The 6,000-nt window shown below is 50.1% G+C and overlaps 1 protein-coding gene across 1 annotated transcript in view; it reads left to right on the top strand.

Annotated features, from left to right (window-relative positions):
• The window catches only part of LOC119964245 (roquin-1-like), a 215,959-nt gene that overhangs the window by 186,589 nt on the left and 23,370 nt on the right, over positions 1-6,000 (top strand). The gene's annotated exons all lie outside the window — the stretch shown is intronic.

Below are 6,000 nucleotides of genomic sequence, written 5' to 3'. Positions count from 1 at the left end.
GACTACGTGGAGGAGAAGGGAATGGGTTAACAGCTTGGAGAGGGGAAGGAGTTTTCAGGGAGGAGAAGGGAAGAAGCTAACGGAGGCGAGAGTAAGAGGTCAAAATGGGGGCGAGAGATTACATGGAGAAGGAAATGGGTTAACAGCTTGGAGAGGGGTAGGGGTTAACATGGAGGAAAGGGATTAACAGGGAGGCGGGGAAAAAGGGTTAACGGAGGAGAGAAAAAAGGGTTAAGAGACAGGAGACAGGAAGGGGTTAACGGAGGAGAGGGAAAGGGGTTAACGGAGGAGAGGGAAAGGGTTAATGGAGGAGAGGGAAAAGGGTTAACGGAGGAGAGAAAAAAGGGTTAACATGCAGAAGAGGGGAAGGGATTAACAGGGAGGAGAGGGAAAAGGGTTAACACGGAAGAGATGAGAAAGGATTAACAGGGAGGAGGGGGAAATGGGGTTAACAGGAAGGAGAGGGAAAGGGGTTAACGGAGGAGAAGTGATGGTGTTAACAGGGATGAAAAGGAAATGAGTTAACAGGAATGATTTAAATTCCTGGATAGAGGATTGGCTGACTGGCAGAAGGCAGAGAGTGGGTAGAAAGGGGTCTTTTGACTAGTGGTGTTCCGCAGCGGTCAGTGATGGGACACAAATATTCACAATATACATGAAGAATCTGGAAGCGGGAACGGAGGGCATTGTTGCTGAGTTAGCAATGATACAAAGATATGGGGCTGGATTCTCCACTGTCAGGATTCTTCATTGCGTCGGCAGGCCGGGGGTTTCCTGATGACATGGGGCTGCCCACAAAGGGAAACCCCATTGGCTGGCTGGTGAGACGGAGAGTCCCGGGGCGTGCCGCACCAGGAATCTGGTGCAGCGGAAAGGAGAATCCCACCCCTGTCGAGGGACAGGTTATGTTGAGGAAGCAGGGAGGCTGCAGAAGGACTTGGACAGGCTGGGTAAGTGGACAAAGAAGTGGCAGATGGAATACAATGTGGAAAAGTGTGAGGTTATGCACTTTGGTAGGAAGAATAGAGGCACAGACTATTTTCTAAATAGAGAAAGGCTTTGGAAATCAAAGGGACATAGGATTCCTAGTTCAGGATTCTCTTCAGGTTAACTTGCAGGTGGCTCCCGGCCCTGGGTCACTGTCCGTGTGGAGTTTGCACATTCTCCCCGTGTCTGCGTGGGTTTCGCCCCCACAACCCAAAAATGTACAGAGTAGGTGGATTGACCACGCTAAATTGCCCCTTAATTGGAAAAAATAATTGGCTAATCTAAATTTTTTAAAAAATAATAATAAAAAAACTTGCAGGTGGAGTTGGCAGTTAGGTAAATGCAATGTTAGCATTCATGTCGAGAGCGCTAGAATACAAAACCAGGGATGTACTTCTGAGGCTGTATAATGCTCTGGTCAGACCCCATTTGGAGTATTGTGAGCCCGTTTTGGATCCTGTATCTAAGGAAAAAATGTGCTGGCCTTGGAGGGGGTCCAGAGGAGGTTCACAAGAATGATTCCTGAAATAATTAGCTTGTTGTATGAGCAGTTGAGGACTCTGGGCCTGTACTTGATGTTTAGAAGGATGAGGGGGAGGGTCTTATTGAAACGTACAGGATACTGAGGCCTGGATAGAGTGGACGTGGATAAAATATTTCCACTAGTAGAAGAAACTAGAACCCGAGGGCACAGCTTCAGACTGAAGGGACTATCCTTTAAAACAGAGATAAGGAGGAATTTCTTCAGCCAGAGGGTGGTGAATCTGTGGAACTCATTGCCACAGAAGGCTGTGTCCACTGAGTGTCTTTAAGACAGAGATAGAGATAAAAAACATATCAGCCATGATTGAAAAGTGGAGCAAACTCAATGGGCCGAATGGACTAATTCTGTTACTTTTTTTCTAATTTTTTTTTTAAATAATATTTTATTGAGGTATTTGAAAATTTTTATAACAGTAACAAAAACAATGACATCAACATGGTAAAATAAACATTCCCCCCAGCCCAATCTGCACACACCTCAACCATACAACAACAATCCGGTACCCCCCACCCCGGGAATACTGCATCTGCTGACATTTTTAATTTTCCCCGAGAAAGTCAACGAACGGCTGCCACCTCCGGGTGAACCCGACCATTGACCCTCTTAAGGCGAACTTTATTTTCTCGAGACTGAGAAACCCAGCCATGTCACTAACCCAGGTCTCTATACTCGGGGGCTTCGAGTCCCTCCACATTAACAAGATCCGTCTCCGAGCTACCAGGGAGGCCAAGGCCAGAACGTCGGTCTCTTTCGCCCCCTGAACTCCCGGATCTTCCGACACTCCAAAGATCGCTGCCTCCGGACTCGGCACCACCCATGTTTTTAGCACCGTGGATATTGCCTTAGCAAAACGCTGCCAAAACCCTCTAACCCTCGGGGCATGCCCAAAACATGTGGACATGATTTGCTGGGCTTCCCGCGCACCTCGCACACCTGTCCTCTACCCGAAAAACTTGCTCATCCTAGCCACTGTCATGTGTGCCCGGTGGGCTACCTTAAATTGTATCAGGCTAAGCCTGGCACATGACGAGGAGGTATTAACCCTGCTTAGGGCATCCGCTCATAGACCCACCTCTATCTCTCCCCCTAGCTCGTCCTCCCACTTGCCCTTGAGCTCCTCCACTGGAGTTCCCTCCACCTCCGAAAGCTCATGGTAAATATCTGATACCTTCCCCTCTCCCACCCAGGTACTGGAGACTACTCTATCCTGTATCCCACGTGGCGGCAGCAGCGGAAAGGCCGGCACTTGTTTTCTCAGGAAGTCGCGCACCTCCAAATATCTAAAACCATTCCCTGCTGGCAATTTAAATTTATCCTCCAAAGCTTTGAAGCTGGGAAAGCTCCCGTTGATAAACAGATCCCCCATCCTTCCAATTACTGCCCTCTGCCAACTCCGGAACCCGCCATCTAGCCTACCCGGTACAAACCTGTGATTGTTATAAATCGGGGTCCAAATCGGTGCTCTCTCCACTCTCTTGTATCTCCTCCATTGCCCTCAGAGCCGCCACCACCACCGGACTTGTGGAGTATCGGGCCGGTGAGAACGGAAGAGGTGCCGTTACCAATGCTCCCAGACTGGTGTCTTTACATGACGCCGCCTCCATGCGCTCCCATGCCAACCTCTCCCCCACTACCCACTTCCTAAACAGGGCTATATTAGCCGCCCAGTAGTAATTGCAGATGTTCGGCAGCGCCAACCCACCCTCCCCCTGACTGCGCACCAGCAACACTTTTTTCACTCGCAGGGTTTTACTCGCCCACACAAAGCCCGAAATAATCTTATTCACCCGCTTGAAAAAGGCCTTGGGGATGAAGATGGGGAGGCACTGAAAGATAAACAGAAATCTGGGGAGGACCGTCATTTCACGGTCTGTACCCTTCCCTCCAGTGATAGCGGGAGCATGTCCCATCTCTTGAAGTCCCTTTTCATTTGTTCTACCAACCGGGATAGGTTTAACTTGTGTAGTACCTCCCATTTCCGGGCCACCTGAATTCCCAGATATCGAAAGCTCTTCCCTACCATTCTAAGCAGCAACTCTCCCAGTCTCTTCTCTTGCCTGGATCGCAAACATTTCGCTTTTCCCTATGTTCAATTTATACCCCGAAAATTGCCAAATTCCCCCAAGGTTCGTATTACATCCCCCATCCCCTCCAATGGGTCTGAAATGTACAAGAGCAGGTCATCTGCTTAGAGCGAGACCCAGTGCTCCTCCATCGCGCCCCCCCCCCCCCCCCCCCCCCAAACCAGCCCTTCCAGTTTCTAGAGGCTTCTAACGCCATGGCCAGTGGCTCAATGGCCAGAGCAAACAGTAACGGGGAGAGGGGGCACCCCTCATCCCTCGGTGTAGTTCAAATTACCCCAACCTCAGCCGGTTCGTGTACACACTCGCTACTGGTGCCTGATAGGGCAACCGCACCCAGTCAATAAAGCCCTCACCAAACTCAAACCATCCCAGCGCCTGCCACAGGTAATTCCACTCTTTCCCCCCCCCCCCCCCCCCCCCCCCCACGCCCCGATCAAAAGCCTTCTCCGCATCCATCGCCACCACCACCTCTGCCTCCTCCCCTTTTGAGGGCATCATAATAACATTTAGAAGCCTTTGAACATTGGCCTTGAGTTGTCTGCCCTTAACAAATCTCGACTGGTCTTCCCCTATCGCCCCGGAGACACAGTCCTCTATCCTTGTGACCAGTATCTTAGCCAGCAGTTTGGCATCCACATTTAGTAGAGAAATCGGCCTGTATGACCCGCATTGCTCCGGATCCTTCTCCCGTTTCAAGATCAATGAAATTGAGGCCTGTGACATTGTTGGGGGTAGGACTCCCTACTCTCTTGCTTCGTTAAATGTCCACACCAGCAGTGGGCTCAATATCTCTGAAAACTTCTTATAGAATTCCACCGGGTAGCCGGACCCTTGCCCGACTGCATGCCCTCCAGCATGATTCGACACTGCAATTGCCGAGTACTCAGTATCCACCACCTTCGGTATTAGCGTCCTGCTCAGAACAAAAAAGTTGATGCGAGAGTATATCTTGTGAACATGTGAAAAAAAAAGAAAACTCCTTCGTCCTTGGCCGTGCAAACCTCTATGGGTCTACTCCCCCCATCTGTTCCATAAACCCCTTCAATTCCTTTGCCGCAGCCGGCCTCTTCCCTGTCCTGGATTTTGACCGGTCCAATTCCTGATCAATGACTGTGTTGAAGTCCCCTCCCATGATCAGGTTATGTGACTCAAAGTCTGGGATATTACCTAACACCCACCTCATAAATTCCACGTTGTCCCAATTCGGATCATATATGTTCACAAGTACCACTCGCACCCCCTCCAGCTTCTCACTCACCATTATGTACCTACCCCCTTTGTCTGACACGATTCTCCCTGCCTCAAATGCCACTCGTTTGCTGATCAAGATTGCTACCCTTTGAGTCCAGTCCTGAGTGGGACACTTGACTAACCCACCCCTTCCTCAATCTCATCTGGTCTGTAACCTTTAGGTCTGTCTCTTGTAATATTGCCACGTCCGCCTTCAGTTACCTCAAATGCGCGAACATGCGAGCTCACTTGACCGGCCCATTCAGTCCTCTCACGTTCCATGTGGTCAGCCTGGACGGGGGGGCTTCCACTTCCTCGACTCCCCACCCGACCTCCCATCTGTATCCTAGTCACAGTTCCTCCCATGTCAGCAAAGAAGCTCTTTCCCCCCAAACCCAAACCCCCACCCCCAGCAACAACACTAAAAACCCAATCCCCCAAGTCAAGTTCCAGCTTAACACCTGTCCACCCCCCACTGTGCTTCCGAGAGTCAGCTGACCCATGCTGACTTGATAGCTCCCTCCCCTGGCATCAAGCAGTCTGTCTCCCTATTGTACTCTCCTCTCTTTCTCCCCCCCCCCACCCCCACATGAATAAACATTTTTAAAGCATCACATGCCCCAGTAAACAAACAGAGAAAAAAAACAGTGAAGAAACAATCACTTTAGAAAAATAGTCAGCCAAAAAGCCGAACTAAATTCAAAGCCTGCCCCCCCCCCCCCCCCCCCCCCCCCCTTAACAAGGTCCCTGCAAGACAGATAAACCTTTAAACATCCACACAGCCCATTATTTCACATAGAGCTACCTACATTTTTACAATCCAGCACCGCAAATTGCTGCTGGAGTACTTCTCCAAGGCTTAAGTGTCTTTTAATTTGCCTCCAGCTTCATTTTTTTAATAAAGGTCCATACTTCGTCTGGCGTTTCAAAGTAGAAGTCCCGTTCCTCATGCGTGACCCACAGACGGGCTGGGTACAGCATCCCGATCTTCACCCCCTTCTTAAAGAGGGTCGTTTTTGCCCGATTGAACCCAGCTCGCCTCTTGGCCAAATCCGCTCCCAGGTCCTGTTAAATGCGCAACTCACAGTTCTCCCACTTGCTGCTCCGCTCTTTCTTGGCCAACCACAAAACGTGTTCCTTGTCCATGAAACAGTG

This window comes from Scyliorhinus canicula, chromosome 4, assembly GCF_902713615.1.
Source record: "Scyliorhinus canicula chromosome 4, sScyCan1.1, whole genome shotgun sequence".
Classification (NCBI taxonomy): Eukaryota; Metazoa; Chordata; class Chondrichthyes; order Carcharhiniformes; family Scyliorhinidae; genus Scyliorhinus; species Scyliorhinus canicula.
This window is presented reverse-complemented; position numbering and strand designations above follow the sequence as displayed.